Source organism: Magnolia sinica, chromosome 16, assembly GCF_029962835.1.
Source record: "Magnolia sinica isolate HGM2019 chromosome 16, MsV1, whole genome shotgun sequence".
In the NCBI taxonomy this organism is placed as follows: domain Eukaryota; kingdom Viridiplantae; phylum Streptophyta; class Magnoliopsida; order Magnoliales; family Magnoliaceae; genus Magnolia; species Magnolia sinica.
In genome coordinates, this window is record NC_080588.1 from 52,819,666 (window position 1) to 52,838,746 (window position 19,081).

Sequence of the window (19,081 nt, forward strand, 5' to 3'; positions counted from 1 at the left end):
TGTTCCAGCTTGCGCATCCACGAAAGCTTCGTCTGAGGGTGTCCCTGGCTGAAAAAAGCATGAAGGTGTGCTTGATGGAATAACCTCAGGAGGTGGAGAATCACCTCTGTCCTCAGAGTTCATGTCTGGGTTTACGATTCCAGGGGGAGCCCTAGCAAGTATACGGGGCTCCTCTCGCACTGGCACTCCGTTGGTGGAAGGACTGGTATATCGATCGTATGCGCTCGCTACGATTGTAGTGTAATGCCTGAACTGCTAAGAAGGTCATCCCAATGACCTACATATGCAAGACGGATTCCTCTTCAAAGGGAATTGATTGTGTATCTCCTAAAGTTCTTTGAGGGAGTAGATTATTCAGTAGCTACATAGAGGTGGCCTTGGTGGATGAATAGATGTTTTTCCAAGAATACCAAAATTACTGACAAGGCTGAATTAAACCGTCATAGAATACACTAAAGCATTCCTATGGTTGGCAACGCGGAATGATTTGTTAGAGACCGAGTCACAAAAGGTAGCACAGTTCATAAGCGGTTTACAACCGACAATTTAAGATCGAATTCAGATGCACCAAGTTGGGACCATGGATGAAGTAGTTTAGTTGGCAGGTATGACAGAAACACAACTTGTAAGGGTCCCTACTCAACCTTATCCTTCGACTTAACCCCCTATGGTGGGTCCCATGTAGGATTCAGTGTTAGCCAAATGAAAGGAACCAGTAGGAGAGCGTCCTCAACCTCCTATAACCATGAGCCATGACATGGGAGCAGTCCATCTAGACCCTAAAGAACAACAACCACTATTGTTGGACCGAACAGGATCTCAAACCCCTATGGTTGGCCACGGTCTAACCACTGCTATCGACATGGTCAACTGGGTCACTTATCAAACATCTTCCCTCAACGATAAGTGGAAAACCTCACCATTAATGATAATGGTGCTGAGAACACAGAAGAAGACCTAAAAGATGATGAGTTAGGGCATGATGTGAATGGTGAAGCTAATTAAGCTGATTGGATCCCTTAGGATCATGGTGAGTCATTAGTCGTGAGATAGCTACTGTATGTACCCAGGAATGAAGTACATCCATAGCGACACAACAACTTTCGAATAAGATATACGGTGATTCGAAAAGTTTGTGATGTGATCATCGTTAGTGGGAGTAGTGAGAACATCATCTCTAAGGTATGGTGGAGAAGTTGCAATTGAAAACGGAGCATCATCCCTCCCTTTATATGATCGGTTAGATTAAGAAAGTCAGTGAGACGAAGATAATTGAATAATGCACTATATCTTTTTCAATTGGCAAACATTATAAAGATCAAGTAGTATGTGGCATTGTTGACATAGAGGCTTGTCACATTCAAATCAGTCGATCATGGCAATCCAATCGTGACACCATTCATAGAGGACGGGATAATTTGTACATTTTCGTCAAGGACAGCTGGAAAACCATACTATCCCCTATGGATCCAGAGGAGCCACCTGAAACTTCTAAAGTGGAGGAATCCAAAGAGACGAGACAAGCTTATGCATTAATCATAATGGGGAAAGAACTTGAGTCCACCATCATTTCTGAGAAACTAAAACTCTTATTACAAGAATTCAAAGAAATTTGGTCCGACGACCTTCCCAATGTATTGCCTCCCATGCGAGATATTCAACACTATATCGATATTTTTCTCGGGTCGAGCTGACCCAATCGTCCTCACTATCAAATGAGTTCGAAGGAGTGCGATATTCTACAAGGACAAGTGGAGAAATTGATTCGTAAGGGTCTAATCCTAAGAAAGATGGGAGTTGGCACATGTGTGTCGATAGTCGAGTGATTAAGAAGATTATCATAAAATATAGGTTTCTTATACCACAGCTGAACAATATATAGGACATGCTTGATGGTGAGAAATTATTTTCTAAATTGGATTTAAGGATCGGCTATTATCATATCCGAATATGGCCCGATGACGAGTGGAATACAACTTTTAAGACCAAGGAATGGTTATATGAATGGTTGGACATGCCCTTCGGTCTTTTAAATGCACTGAGTACATTCATAAGGTTGATGAAACAAGTTTTCAAGCCATTCATTCGGGCGGTTCATAGTGGTCTACTTCGATGACATTTTGATATACAGTCAGCACGAAGCAAGCGATATGGATCACATCAAACAAGTCCTTCAAGTACTCACTGAAAACAAGTTATCTTAATCTAAAAAAATGCAGCTTTTTAACTGATAGCTTGTTGCTTTTGGGCTTTGTCGTGATTTTCATGGGTATCCAAGTGGATGAAAAAAAAAGGAGAGAGCCATCAGGAAATGGCCGGTTCCAACAAGCATCCATGAAGTACGGAGTTTTCACTTGTTAATGACATTCTATCTTCGATTCGTAAGAAACTTTAGCACCATCGTGTCACCGATTATAAATTTTCTGAAGAAGGGAAAATTTCAGTGGACTGACGAAGTTGAAAGAAGCTTTGCTGAGATCAAGTAAAGATTTGTCCCCAACCCCAGTTCTCGTACTTCCCAACTTCAATAAACTGTTTGAGGTTGAACGTGTTGCTTCATATGTTGGAATTGGGGGAGTTGATTACAAGAAGGCAGGCCAATAGCCTTCTGAAGTGAAAATCTTAGTGATGCACACAAAAAGTGATCAACGTATGAGTTCGAATTGTAAGCGGTACTTAATTAAGAGGGAATTCATTCTTTACATAAACTATCAAGCTCTCAAATTCATTAATAGCCAAACTAACAAGAATTGTGTGCATGCTAGGTGGATTTCATTCTTCTAGGAATTCATGTTTGTGCTAAAGCATAAGTCTAAGCAAAAGAACAAGGTTGCAGATGCACTTAGCCAATGCGCAAGTTTGTTAGTCACCATGAGCAATGATGTTTTCAGGTTTGAATGCTTTAAAGATCTATATGTTGATGACAAAAACTTCAAGGACGTGTGGATCAGATGCCATGAAGGTTAGCCCAATGACCTCCACATTAAGGATCGATTCCTCTTCAAAGGAAATCAGTTGTGCATTCCCCGAAGTTCATTACAGGACCATATCATCCAAGAGCTACATGGAAGTGAACTCAACGGTCATTTAAGGCGAGATAAGATAGTAAATTTCTTGGAAGAACATTATTATTGGTCATAGCTAAAATGGGATGTGGGAAGAGCAGTACAGTGGTGTCGCACGTGTCAAACATCCAAGGAGCGGTCACAAAACATAGGATTATACACTCCGTTGCCAGACCCCGATGGCCCTTAAGAGGATTTGTTTATGGACTTTGTGTTAGGTCTCCCATGGATCCAATGTGGTGTGGATTCTGTCTTCGTTGTGGTCGACAGATTTTTCAAGATGGCCCATTTCATACCATGCAAGAAAACTCTCGACGCTATGCACATTGCAATTCTGTTTTTTCGAGAATTTTTTTTGGCTACATGGGGTCCCAAAATCCATCACCTCAGATCAAGGTAGTAGTGTGTATCATCCATAGATGATGGATAGACCGAGATAGTAAATTGTACACTTGGAAACCATATATGATGCATTTCGAGTGATAAACCTAAACAGTGGGATTTGGCATTGGCTTAGACAGAATTTGCGTTCAATAATATGTTGAACCGTTCCACCAGCAAGTCCTCATTTGAAATTTTGTACGGACGAGTACCTCGATACACCCTTGATTTGGTTCGCTTGCCCAAACTCCTGGGCATGAGCGTTGCCGCAAACCAAATCATAACAGTATACTCTGATGTTCAGGTTTAGTTAAAAGCATCCAACGACAAGTACAAGGAGAAGGTTGACATGCATATGCATTTAAAGGTATTCAACGTGGGCGACAATGTGATGGTTCATCTGCGTAAAGAGAGATTTTTGACCAGGATATACAATAAGTGAAGAACAAGAAGATTGAACCGGTACCTATCCCCAAAAGATCAATGACAATGCTTATGTTGTTGATCTTCTTGAAGATATGAAAATCTCATGCACATTTAACGTAGCGGATTTGTACAAGTATCATGAACTGAATCTGACAAATAACTTGAAGACGAGTTCTTTTGCAGTGGAGGGGACTGATATAAAATAAGTCATGGACTTGTTAATGGTTAAGATGGACAGAAGAAAAAAGCCAAGAAGGATCGAACACACTCAACATAATCCGATCGGTCGATAAAGCTGGTCGACCGGTCGATAAATTTGGTTAAAGAGTCAAAATTCCACTAGAAATTCCAAATTGCTTGTTGTTTGGTATTTGCTAATTTAGATAGGTTGACAAGTCGAAATCCAATTAGATAGGTCGTAAATTGTAGAATTTTTTGTTTAAATCTTTGGACACTTTTTAGTTGTTTTGACTGGTCAATGATAGGTTGATGGGTGCGGGAAATTTGTGCATTTTTCTGAATTTGTTTCCTAGATTGATTAGAATTCTTTAATTACATTTTTAAAGTTTGTTTAAGGTTATTTAAAGGGTATTAAACTCATTTTTATTTAGAAGTTTTCTTCTTTCTTCTCGTGGATTCAAGATTTTCTCTCGTAGATTCAAGAGAACCTTATGAATTCAAGGTAATTATCGATTAAGAAAAACAGTGATCAAACTCATCACATACTCCCTACGTTAGGAAAGCATTTAGCTTATATTGGTAAGGAGTTTGCTCTTGCTTGAGAAGAAGAGAATGCTACAATAAATAATTTGATATTGCATTTTGCTTCTCTAAGGATGTATAACACTTTCTTTTCTCTCTCTCTCTTTTTTTTTCTTTTTTTCTTTTTTTCTTTTTTTTTTTTGTCTTCCTAAAAGTTAAATGGACATAAAAGAGTTTTTCTTGATTTTAAATGATAGTTTTATAGGGGAAGGAAAAAAAAAACTTCTTTTGTAGGATTGAAATCCAAACGGTTTCAAATGCAAAGAAAATAAAAAATTACTAAACTTTTTGTTTACTTCCTCTGACTCTGACGTGGGAATACCTCTCATTGTCGTCACATATTTGCTTAGCTATGCTTTTTCCCTTGTTTGCATTCTTCCCTTGTTAATGAACAAACAAGTTAGGTTTTTTTTTGTTAGCTTGTTAGTACACAACACTGTCAGCTCACACTTCACTGTTAGGTTGCTTCCTCTAACTCGTTGTTCCCTTCCAATAACGAGTTCATACAGCTAGGTTTCCAAAACTCATAATTTTTTCAAATTTATGTGATTTTATTATAAACTTATAGCAATTTTAACACAAATTTATTAAAAATCATTATTTACTTCTATATTTTAAAATTCATAATTACTTATTTATTAACAAATAGTTTTAAGTGTTCTATGTAACAATAATTTCACTTATTTATTAACAAATAATTTTTAGTGTTCTATGTAACAATAATTTCTACACAAATAGTCAGAAAAACTCTCAATTTGAAAATCTGCCGACAAAATACGAGAACTTGTTTTGTCACATCATTAAGTATCCGCTACATATGGATCCTTACAGACGGGATACGTGTCAACGTTAGCGTGCGGGGTATGTAGGCATTGCATAAGGTCATGCCGGTTGGTTGGTTACGCAGGCCACATCCGCAGTTGAATTTAATTAGACCTTGTTTATATTGATTTTCCAGTCATCAATCTTAATTTGAGTGCGGATGCTCTGTGTTAAAGGCATAAGAAATTCGAGTGTGGTCTCATTCGTCCACGTAATCTCTGATGACTCAGCCTCCCAGATAGATTGCTAATGACCCTGTTTGGTAGGGTGGATTTGGATCGCTTTAGATTTGAAATTCTGCTATTGTGTTTAGCACCTAGATTCATAATCAACTTTAATCCAAAAGTGGCCGTGTATAGTATATTTATAGAGGGTTGAATTTAATTATTAAATCAACTTTAATATCTCTAGTTGGTGAATGTATGTAATGTTTGACATAATGGTTGTAATAGGCCCGCTGAAATATATATTTTGCCTGAAAATGATGAATTTACAAGTCTCATATGGGCCACAAGCACCGAGTGACTAAGCAAAGATTTTTAACCGTTGATTTACTTGAACAATGTTTGGACAGCATTGGTCATCGTTTTAAAGTAATTATAGTAATGCAATTGATAATCTAATTGTTTTGGAATATCATCAGTGGGCCATGTGTCCAATAGATTAAAAGTCTAATGACACATGTAACACATGCAACTTTGGGAAGAATTTTAGATGTAGTCCAAGCTTTCATGTGGATTTCAAACCCCTTCTTTTGGGGGATTTGAAACCGCTGGTACTTTATATGGAACCAAACGACAAGTAGTGGGGAATTGGACAAACCACTCTTGGAACTTTTCTAGGCCAACCGTGAGGCTTATTTTCCATCTCACCTGTTCATAAGATCACATGCTTGGATGATGTTAAAATACAAATATCATCTTCATCAGAGATTTCTAAGGTCCCAGGAGGTTTTCAAGGATAGCATTAATTCCTACTGTCTCCGTTGGCGTTGGCGTGGAACAATTTATCTTTGAATCTGCATTATTTTTAGGTTATATCCTATAAAATGTAATTTGAAAACTGGATGGAAAGTGTGGATTTAAAATATACATCATTGCAAATTTCACACCTCAATAAATTATGTTGCTTGCTATGTGGTGCAAGGGAGCGGATTAGGTGAGATCCAACCTCACTTAAGATTGTGCGTCCCTTACCATGGAGCCCACCTTGATTTGTGTATTTGTATCCACTTCATCCATCCATTTTTCAGATCCTTGTAGAGCAATAAAGTTTTGGTAGGTTTTATTTTCCATCCAATCTTTTGATAGGTTCGCGTAAGTCTGGATGACTAAGAAAGCCAAATATCAGCTTGATACAAAGCTTTTGTGACCTATTAATAGTCAATCACCACTGTTTACCTATGGTATGGTCTACCTGATAATTAGATCTACTTCATTTTTTTCAATAATGCCATAAAATTATCTGAAAAAAAGTATAAAGTATGTGGATACAAAACACACACGCCAAGGTGGCACCATGGTAAGTGCGGCACTGTCTTGGGTGTCTCACCTAATCAGCTCCGTGGTACAGCACATTCCAGGTCCAGATAAAAAACCCTGAAGAGTTGACTTATAAAACTTCCGTGGGTGTCATTATGATGTATATATCAGATCCATACTGTCCATTCATTTTTCCATACCATTGTATAAAATGATTTAGAAAAGGGGGTAGATACAAGGCTCAAGTGGGCCACACTACATAAACAATGGGAATTGGACGCCTCCTATTGAAAATTTCTTGGGGCCACAGAAAACTCTGATCAAGATGATTTGTTTTCTCTCCTTCATCCAGGTCTGTGTGACCTTATTAAGAGGTTAGATGGCAAATAAACCTAACGGTGGACCCTAGAAAGGTTTCTTTCTTAGGTGTAGTCCACTTGAGCTTTGGATGTACCTCATTTTTGGTATCATGCTTTAGAATGATCTCTAAACAATGATGGTCGGTGTGGATCTAAAACATAAATCATTGTAGGCCTTAGAAAAAGTATCACACGTTAAAAGTCACATGGTATAGCACAGGCAGTCTATTTGAGAGAGAGAAATCCGCGGATTTTGTTAGCTGGAGTCATCGGCAGCGATGAGAAGCGACGGCACTGACTTTTCCTATACCGTCGACACCGACGATCCGCACTCATCTTATTTTCATCACGACGTGGCCCCAACGGTCAGCAAACCATCCTCATTTTGCCGCTGAGGCTTGTGTATTGTACGATCAGGACGCGGATTCCCCGCGAAAGACATTCGCAGGAACTTTCCGCCGGGAGCGGTTAGCTGTTACCAGGGTGACAGAATAGTGGTTGTTACCCTTACCGTATGGGCCCACTTTGATGAATGTGTTTCATATCCACTCCACCCATCGGTTTATCAAATCATTTAAGGATGTTATCCCAAAACTTAAAGTAGATTCAAATCTCTCGTGCACTACACCGGAAAAAGTAGTGAAAGACCATTAAAAGATTGTTTTAGGCCACAATAGTTTTGGATCAAGAAGCTAATCTTTGTATTTTCCCTTCATTAAGCTCTTCTTGACACTATAAAGGGATTGGATGGCTAATAAACATTACAGAACTGCTTACAATTGGCCTTGAAAAGTTTTCAATGGTGAGTATTTAATCATCACTGTTTCTTGTGGTGTGGTCCACCTGAGGATTTTATATATTTAATTTTGGGACCGTGTTCTAAAATGGGCTGTAAAAACGGATGGATGGAGTAGATATACAGTATATTATCAAGGTGGGCCCTATGGTAAGGGTAACACCCACTAAACTTGACCTGGGTAATCCCTAATCCGCGCTTTTCCCGCCGAAAGAAGTTATTTGGTCCACTATGATGTTTATGAGAAATATATACTATTCAAGCAGATCCAAAATTCCAATGAGCCCCATGACAGAAAGTAGTGAGATTAAATCTACAATGACACAAAAGTTTGGATAGTTTTTTTTTTTTTTTTTTTTGTTAGCTTGTTGGTACACACCCATGTCAGTAGACACACTGCACTGTTAGCCACCCCCACTAGGGATCGATACCAAGACCTCCAAGTGTTGAAACGAGGTATCTCAACTCAGTCTACCAAAGTTTGGATAGGTTAATATTATTGTGCTTTCAGTTCATCCCATTAGCAGTAACCTTATAAATGGTACGGATGGCATATAAATATTACGGTGGCCTAAAAGAGGTTTCAACGGTAGTCATTTTCCTAGTCCCTATTTTCCCATCGTACAGCATTTCTGAGTTTTGGATCTGCTTCGTTTTGTAATTAACCGATGGCCTAACATGATATAATAAAATGGATGGATGCAATGGATTTATCACAGACATCGTGGTGGCCCGACCTAGCTTCCTATCAGAGCAAGTTCCCGTGAAAGGCTTTCATAGGCAATGCGCGATGGACCAAAGCGTTATGCTTGGCTCAAGTGTCCGACGCTTGCCCCAGGGCGATTCACCTGAGAAGAATCATCTGTTGAGTGACACGTATTTTCCAGTATATACGCGTTGTCAATTAGAATAAAAGTCACATTTGGAGGACGACTCTTCTGAGAGGAATTGTCTGATGTATGACACACGGATTTCTCATTATATACGCGTTGTCAATTTGAATACACGTGCGTAATTGTGTCGGTGTCCCACTAAGCGTGCTTACCGTTTTTTTAGGAGAACTACTCCACGTGCATGACATCCATCCCATCCGTCAGGTACAACACTCCTTGTTCGGCCTTGATTCCCGAAATCAGGCTGATTCAATACCTATGTGGGCCACCCCATAAGGAATCATTCAACAGCTATGTGGGCCACCCCACAGAGAATCATTCTTGAAAGCTTTGAATTCACGTGTTATGGCCCATCTGAGTTTTGGAATGCTCTCATCATCATTAGGCAAGCTGACGATGGACTGGATAAAATATAAACACCAAGGTGGGCCTACACAAAACTAATGATGTGTGTTCCATCCCTACCGTTTCCTACCGTGTGGCCGACCTGTGCTTGTGACGCAGGGAAGGACGTGGTAAGGTCGGTCACCATCTTCCTCAAAGGAATAAATTTTTCTAGTCTATGGAACTTTTATGTACTCATCACAGATATGCTCGAATCCAACAAAATACATTAATAATAATAATAATAATTTTAATAAAATTCACAGTAATTTAATTGATAATGGTATAATGCGTATATGTTTATTACACTATTAATATAGGAAAAAAAAAAATTTCAAAATTCGTAATTACCAAATATAGAAAAATTCTAAACATAATAAAAATCATAATTATAATAAAACTATTTTAAAGCCTAATTTCTAAAATTAAAATTTTCAGATAAACTTTTGCAAAAAGATTCCGGACAAGATTACAAGTTATTTCTAAAAATGAAAAAAAATCTAAAACTCTAAAAATAATAAAATATTTAAACAATCAAAATTATTAAAAATAATAATTTTTCATTAAAAATTTGTTTTTGAGCTGAAAGCATGCATTATTTTATGAAAGGGACAAATGCGACCCACTTTGTGAGTTGGTTCACCACGGATGGCCCGCTTCAGTAAAAATTAATTGGTTATACACCCCATAACAATACCCAGATTAGAAGTTATTATCTATTTACGATCTCCCTTCAGATGGTCCAACCATGTTGGAGATGTATCAATGCCACATCTTATATCAGATTGGAATGTCGTGATCTAGTGTGGATTAGGTGAGACTCCGGCCTCAACGAGATGGTGCGGCCCTTATCATGAGGCCCACCTTGAAGTAGAGCTGGGTAGAAAGGGACCGATCCGGCGGATCCAACCCGATCCGCCCTGAACAGATCCGAACCAAAGGCCATGATCAGGCCGGATCGAGGTGAGCCAAAAAGATCCGACCGTTAATCGGATCGATTTCGGATCAATGGTCAACCCAGACGGACCCGATCCGGAATCCAATCCGATTCGATCCGCACAATGTTTGTTTACCATTGTTTCTTGTAATGTTGTCCACTTGAGATTGGGATATACCTCTTTTATTTTTTTAATACCATAAAATGAAAAAATAGATGGACGGCATGGATGAAGTAAATACATCATGGTGAGGCCCACAAAGCACTGACTTACCATCATTTAAGTAGTGTGATGCAGAGTACCCAATCTACTTCTCTCACACATCTCGACGTTCCTCGAGCAGAGCTCCTTGACGACGAGGGAGCCAATCACGTACCCTAAACCCTCAACCCTAAACCCTAAAACCCTAAAAACCCTAAAACCCTAAACCCTAAACTCTAAACTAAAGATTTAGTGTAGACCTAAAGATCTAGTGGACCACACTGCAAAAAGTAGTGGGATTGAACGTCTACCATTGAAACTTTTAATGTCAAGAATATTCGATCCGCTTATATAACCCGATCCGACTCGTTTTTTCAGACCGAGTTGGACTCGGTTCGGATCAAGTAAATGGACCCGGACTCGGTCTTGGATCTGCTCGAGTTCGGGTCAAGTGTTAAAAACTTCGGACCTGATCGAGTTGGGCCCAATCCGGTCCGACTCGACTCGATGCTCACCTCTACCTTGAAGTATGTATTATGTATCTACACTATTCATCCATTTCTCATATCATCTTAGGGAATAATCCCAAAAATGAAGCTGATCAAATCATTAGTTGTAACATACCATGAGAAACAAGGGTAGTTGACGTCCTATCATTAAAAGCACAACATTAATAGTGTTTATTTACCATCTAACCTAATCTGTTGATAAGATCAGTACTTAAGCCTGGATGGAGGGAAAAAAACAAATATCAGCTTGATCCAAAACTATCATGATCCGTTAATGGTCAATCAACATTATTTCCTATCGTATGGTCCACCTTATAATTGGATCTGTTTCTTTTTTCTTTTTTTTTGATAATGTAATAAAATGATCTGGAAAAACGGATGGATGGCGTGAATACATAATACATGCATCAAGGTGGGCCCCACAGTAACCCCACGCCCACGGAAAGGGCCGCATCGTCTTCCAGTGTGAACGGGAGGCAGCATAACTGACGAACGGGAACGGGTTGGACCTGATGGACAGTCCACAATGGCAGGTGCCGATATCGTAGAAGAAGCAGAAACACCGATACATCCGAAACGGGTTATTCGGTTGCTAAAACGTTTTTTTGACCATTGAAGAGCATTGACATCCTGGCCGGGTCTGACTATCTACGTGTTTGCACTGAACACAGCCACTTAAGGTATACAGGTGCCTCAAATCAAACCGTCCATTTTGTGGGAACCGCTCTAATCTGGGCATATCATAAAAATCAGATTGATTGCATTATCCTAACCTCAGATGAATGCAGACGTTCTTTTGTTGAATTCGGACCTTCATCTTAACCGTTCATTTGATAGACCACATCTGGACAGTTAACGTTATCCATTCCAGTTATTTTTGGATCTAGCCGCATCTACAATCAGTCTAGAATTTGAAAAGTATGAAATGAAGTACATGCAGGCCATGTATCCACTGCGAATATGCACTGTGCATGGATGACCATGCTCCGGCAGGATATCAAATAACACCTTTCTAACTATCGAGTGCACTTTATAAGCCTCACTCGTGTAAATAGAGCCACGCGTGTGACATCGGAGCCGTTCACTAGGGGATTTCAAATATGTGATGACAACTATTAAAAATCAAGCCGAAGAGATGGTCCGGTGGGCACACACGTGTGCAAAACAAATGAATGGATCGGAGAAGCTTATATAGTCCAAACTCTGTATGTATGGCTTACATGATTATCAGATGGTCCTGACTTTTGAGACACGGCATCTACACAATGGGGATGGATTAGTCAACGGATAACAACCGATCAGCGGTCCCACACAGAGTTTAGAAAGTTTTAACGGTGGGCGTACCTAGCTTACTTCCTAGTGGTGTGGCCCACCTGATATTTTGGATCTGATTTATTTTTTTTCTCAATGCATAAAATGAACTGGAAAAACGGTTGGACGGCGTGGATCATACATAATGGTGGGTCCCACAGTCCTGGAACCCGTTTTGCCAGTTCATTTTATGGAATGAGACAAAAAATAAAGCAGATCCAAAATATCAGGTGGACCAAACTGCAGGAAAAAGTGAAGATTGAACGCCCACCGTTAAAAACTTCCCGGGGCCCGCTGTAATGTTTATTTGACATCCAACCTTTTGATAAGGTTACACAGATCTGGATGGAGTGAAAACACAAATATCAGATTGATCCATGGCCCCCAAGTTTTTAATGCTGGCATTCAATCACCACTATTTCCTATGATCTGGTGGTCCATCTACGATTTGGATCTGCTTCATTTTCAGGCTCATACCTTAAAATGAGCTCTCAAAATGGATGGACGGTGTGGAAATATATACAGAGTTGTCAAAGGATCCCATACCTAGAGATCGTGTTAAATTCATGGATTCAACAAAAACATGCAGATAGAAGAAAGTCAGACGCACATGCTCTCTTATATCATCATCCATGTGATAGTGTCCTATCCAGGCTACAGTCTAAATTGAATTACCGCACGCGAGTCATGCCCACGTAAGCATGTTTACAACGGTGGTCCAGGGTCGAGTGGGGTCCAGTGAGATCCGTATACTGTCGGCATATATAAGCTAAAAGATCGATTCGGGTTGAACCCGAACAACCCGTTTGGACCCATCTGGCTTGTGAAGAAAATAAGAAACAGGAATTGGATCCAAATACGAATAATAGCTTGTGAGGGTTGCAGGTCGGCACCTCCACTTTGTGGACCCGAACCCGGACCATTCATTAATCAAGGCCCGAATTTTTGTACCAGATCCGATTAAAGCTGGTTTGGATGGTGCACGTCCACAAATTTGGACGACCGTGTTCAAATAACCTGAATCATCCATTGACAGGGGTGGCAATGTGCGTGGCCTGGTGATCCGGGCTTGTAGGGCTAGTAGAGCTGTACGCGAACTGGGTTAGCTTGGTTAACTTACTCGACTCGACTAGAAAAAGGTCAATTCGAACGGTTCAGCACTAAGTTTGAGCCAAGTCGAGCTGATTTTTGGAGATCAAAGAAATTTTGAGCCAAGTTCGAGCTTGTCCGAGCTCGAATCAACTCGGATCAAACCTCAACTCAAATTTAACTCAGACAGATCAGCTCAATGACTCGGTTATTTTGATATTAACGTTGCTCACCAAGTATTTGATGAAATGACTCAACCAAGTGTTGTTTCAGGTGCATACATTCTCCGAGGGATTGGTTGATGGTAAGGAAAGTATGAATATGAAATAAATTACTTTTTATAAAAGAACTTTATATGATAAAATTATTCCAGTATCTTGATTTTGATGTTGCCTACCAAGTGGTTGATAAAATACTTGCAAACCGTTGTTGTTGTTTTGATTGAAGGTGCGCTTCATGTGTTTGATAAAATGTCGCACAAGATCAAACTGTCCTGAGCCGCTAACTAAACCGATCCAAGCTGAGTTCAGACTAGGTCCCGAGCTAAGTCGAATTGTGCCAAGCTCAACTCACTTCGACTCATGTACAACTCTAAGGGCTAGGGCTTGAGCCTCTGAACTTGGCCAGGATGAATGGCCTGGTCCAACTCATTTGCCTGATCCAATAATTAAGTGGGCCACCATTATATGGTTTAAACAACATTTTAATAGTTCTTATCTGATATGCACACAGGAAAACAAACCTAATGAATAGTCCACATTCGACTTTCGAAACATTGGACCTAGATGTCCCATTTTTGTGTCTTTCGGACCAAAGCTCATCCACGATGGTTCCTACCCGATGGACTGCTCGGGTCATGTAAACATTCATCCATGTGGACCCGAACCCGCAAGACAATGTGCATGATGTGAAAATGACCGGCCTCCCTTCAACCTAGCTTCGTTGAAACCGAAACAAAAGAACAAAATCAAAGTCAAAACAAGACACGCTTCGTCACCGTCCATGCATGTCTATATATAAGAACTGATCATAGGGCATAGATGTCTTATAGCGTTGTGGAGGGAGTGAAAGAAAGCAAATTGAGATTAGAGATGGCATCCACGAATACCTCCAATTTGATCCAACGGCTGTCATTGGTTGTAGTGCTTATGATCTTGGTGGCCACAACTCAGCTGCATTCGGCAGATTCGAGAGCCCTTCGATCGATGGGGTCCAATATTGTGAGTGATCGCAAAACTGTCGTTGACTCTGGCGATTCGGTTAATCTTACTCCAACTCTGAAATCCAACAACGACGATAGGAAAGGAAGGATTTTTGAAGGCTTGGGATATCAGTTAACTTCTGGGCCCAGCAAGAGTGGCCCTGGCCACTAGTGGAAGATTGCATTATATCTTTATTAGTTAGATTAATGGTTGCAAATGATTTTTGTGTAGACCATGATTTTGTTAGAAGCATGTTCTGTAACATATAATTTATTACTTTTTTCATTTCTTCCGTTTCTAAGAAAATTTTGGACGGTTCTGATCATCCAAACATATTTCACGTGGGCCCCATTGTCACCCCATGGGTACCACGTGCAAAGATGATTGGATGGTCAGATCCATTCATCCTGGATATATATTTTGAATTGGCTGTCACAATAATTAAGATTTAAAAAAAAAAAAATTTATCGTATCCATTGATTTATTCAATTGAATGAGAGACATCGAAAATTTTCTTTTTAATGTCAACATCCAGCCACACAACACACATCAGTGCAAAGGATAATCCAGTGAGCTCATCTGTATACTGTGTGTGGTAGCATCCAAGACATGGGGACGGTTCTGATCGTCTAACCATCGATCTTATCACGTAGTCAAATGGGGGTACACGTGGGTGGACCTGATCATCCAAAACGTTCATCTTATAGTTACTACAATAGGTGTAGGTATAGATTATCCGTATGTAATGGAGATCTTATCGTCGATGGAAAGGTGAGTTTCAATAGTAGTCCAAGCACTATCTAACTCCCCTTCACATAGAGGGTGAGGACATCAAGTGGCAAAGTATTATAATAATAATTATAGGTGTTTGTTTAAATAAGAATTACGACTTGAAAATTAAAAGTCAAATACACCTGTAAACGAAATAGTAAAGAAAATTATAATAATTTCATTTTTACATTATAAAGCTAACATTTTTACAGCAATATTTCTAGGTGAAACAAATAATGATAACAACCTCATCGTTGCAGTCAAAGGTAGGTGCTGCCACCATACATTTTGTAATAATGACCCATTTCCAACCATTTATACTTATAATTGGAAAACCAAACACCCCCTTAATTAAAGATGTTTCTACCTTAAATGAAAGCAAGTTGAAACTAGTTAATGATTTTTGGGATAACATCTTTTATTTTATTAGCTATTATACAAGATTATGAACTTACAATTTCACCAAAATACCAATCAATTAACTTTTAAATACATTAATTGGTTAATGTCATACATCCAAACGGCACAAAAAATCCCAACAGTGCCATAAAATCCTTTACTCGAGCATTGTTTTATTAGTATAACACCTCTTCCATAAAACAGCTCATTACACAATCCAACCCTCATTCTTTCCTGTGTGCGCTAGTTACACACAAGCATGGAATACTCAATACCAGCTGCGCATATATCTAAAATTTTCCAGAATTTACCTTGTTGCTTTCGTTTTATGTCCTAACGCTCGGTGGTTCCCACCTGACTCACGGCCAGATGTCATATCTATCAGATATGTCAGGACATGTGGCATCATGTAAATGTGCATGTGGGATTAGTAAACATGACATAATTGCTGGCTGACTTTTAGGGTTTTATTATATGATGCTGGAGCTGCAATACGCTTGATGTCTATGCACTCAAAAGCTGTACACGTGGCATATATTAATTCAACCAGATCACAATCTTAAGATCTGATTCGTTGAACATTAATCGTATCTTCGTGGACACTTATTCGTGAAAATAGAACCATTGGATGGTTTTATTTTAACCTCAATCTGATAGACCTATAAGCAAAGAAGCTTGATTTTTGGTTCATGGACCTAAACTGGGTAGGGCACTTTGGACAGTTTAATTTAACTAATTAAATGCCATGTATGTGATTTCTAAATAATCTGTAAGTGCCTACGTATAGTCCCTCACGCTCCGCTAGAGTATCAAAGTTTTTCCCTTTGAGGAATGCAAACTGGACTCCCTTCACACGCGGAATCGAACCACATGTGTATGAAATCAGAGCGGATGATCAACTGTCGAGTTATCCTGACAATATAAATGCCATATCTTAAAAACCATTTCTATGGTAAGCTAGATCTGTAGTAAAGGAATGAACGGTTAAAAGAGATTTACCAATGGTCCAAAAGCTAGTTATTTGTTCGTATTGAGTGTTGGGCTCGCCCCTTGAGCAAGTCCTATCTTACACGTGTCTGGCGTGGGGCGCGTGCACTTTCCATCAGTACACATTTCCACAGTTTCTTGTGGTATGGTCCACTTGAGCTTTGGATAAGCTTCAAATTTTGTCTCAACGCTTAAAATGAGGTTGAAAAACGGATGGACGGTGTGGATAAACCACATACATTCACAGTGGGCCCAAGTGAGTTTACTCGGTATGATAAGAGCGTACCGAGTAACTCAGTACGCAATCCGATTTCGCGGTTGCGAATGTCTAGCCTCATCTGTATACCACGTTCGACGCTCCTCTTTTTACGCGTGGAATCCAACTTACATCTGTCCATACGCTCCTCTTGCAACGGACGACTTTCCTACATTTTTCCCCGTTTGCTGAATAGTGATCGGCCATCTCAATCATCGATGCAATTACACAATCACCCAGTCTAATTAGATTGTAACAACCACAATTTTGGTGCTTGATGCAAACAGTGGATCCGTATTCGGATTTTATCCACGCCGTCCACTCATTTTTTCGGATCATTTTATAAATTGAATCTAAAATTTAGGCAGGTCCAATGCCTAAGTGGACCGCACCACAGGAAGCAGCAGCGATGGTGAAACTCACAGTTGAAACCTTCTTAGGGGGACCGTGATGTTTATTTTCCATCCAACCTGCTCATAAGGTGATTATAGAACTACAAAGAAAACACAAATATTAGATTAATCCAAAACTTATGCCACTCACAGGAAGGTTTTAATGGTGGGAATTCAATCCCTATTATGTGGCACACCTGAGGCTTGGATTTGCCTTATTTTAAGTTATTACTTAAAATAATCTAAAACAATGGATGGACCGCGTATATAAAATCCATACATCACAGTGGGCCGCACAGAACCCTGTCTGGACGAATTATCGTCCAGGCGGCAGGACGCAATCCACACTGTAATCCGTACACCCGCGTTTTCGGTTTGTGCAAACTGGGGCCAGGGTTTGCTGACGGGAATTTGCGTCGTATACACCCAACGTCTTACCCACGTTTCTTCATTAGACGGAAACAAACTTTAAGCACCAAAGTAAACCTTGAGTCGTATAGACATACTAAGAAAAACAAAAATACTCCTGCTTTGTTCATTACCTTGACAGATTAAGGATATTTTCATCAAAAAACAACTTATGTACCTTAAAAATCACGTTTGATCGTATAAGTTTCCAGGCATATAAGAAAAAAGGCGTTGCACAGACTCATTTACGGTGCTAATTTTTTCTTCACTGATCCAAACCGTTGATTCTAAAGGAGGAACTCTGGACTGACCGTACATGAAATATATACTATACTAGAAAATCCAAACGCTTGCATTCGTGACCGGAAAATAAAGTTTAATGTCTTATAAAAAAAAATGAAAGAGGATCAAATTATGGAAGGACAAGATCTTCCAACGCAGGGGATTGCAACATTGCCATCTACTCGGCGCCACCGTACTAATTGTTTGGATTACTTAATCACGGGCAGAAGAGTTTCATTTTTGGATTGGGACGGGGTTCTACCCCCGCCTGCCCCGAGCTTGGCCTGGGCAGGGCTCTGACCGTGATGCATACTCATCCATTTTTCCATATGTTTTAGGGTATATACCCAAAATGTGGCGTGTCCAAGGCTAAAGTGAACTGCAACCTTCATCCCGGTTTTTGTAACTTTACGAATATATTGGATGGAAAATAAACATGATCCGGCCCTAGGAAGGTTTGAATGGTGGGCATCATCATCATCCATGTTTCCTATGGTGTGGTCCACTTGACTGATGGATCTACCTCATTTCCTGCATAATACCTTAAAATAACATGGTAAAATGGATGAACAATGTGGATAAAACCCATACATAATATTTGGCAATATGTTGACATGGCAAAGTTTTGTGAGCCCCACCATAGCAATGTATGTGTTATATTCACACCATCCATTCATTTTTCCATATCATTTTAGGCCGTGAACCCAACTAAAAAATGAGTAGATCCAAAGCTCAATTGGACCACATCACAGAAAATAGTAGGGATTAAATACCTATTGTTGAAAACTTCCTACGGAAATTTTGAATCAGGTTGAGATTTATGTTTTCCCTCCACCTGTGCTTATAAACAAAATGGACCTTAGGAAGGTTTCAATGGTCAACATCATTATTCCCATGGTTGGCACTTGGTTTGTTTTTTGTCACATTCTGTGTATACAAGCATTCCTGAATCGATATAGCGGTTTGA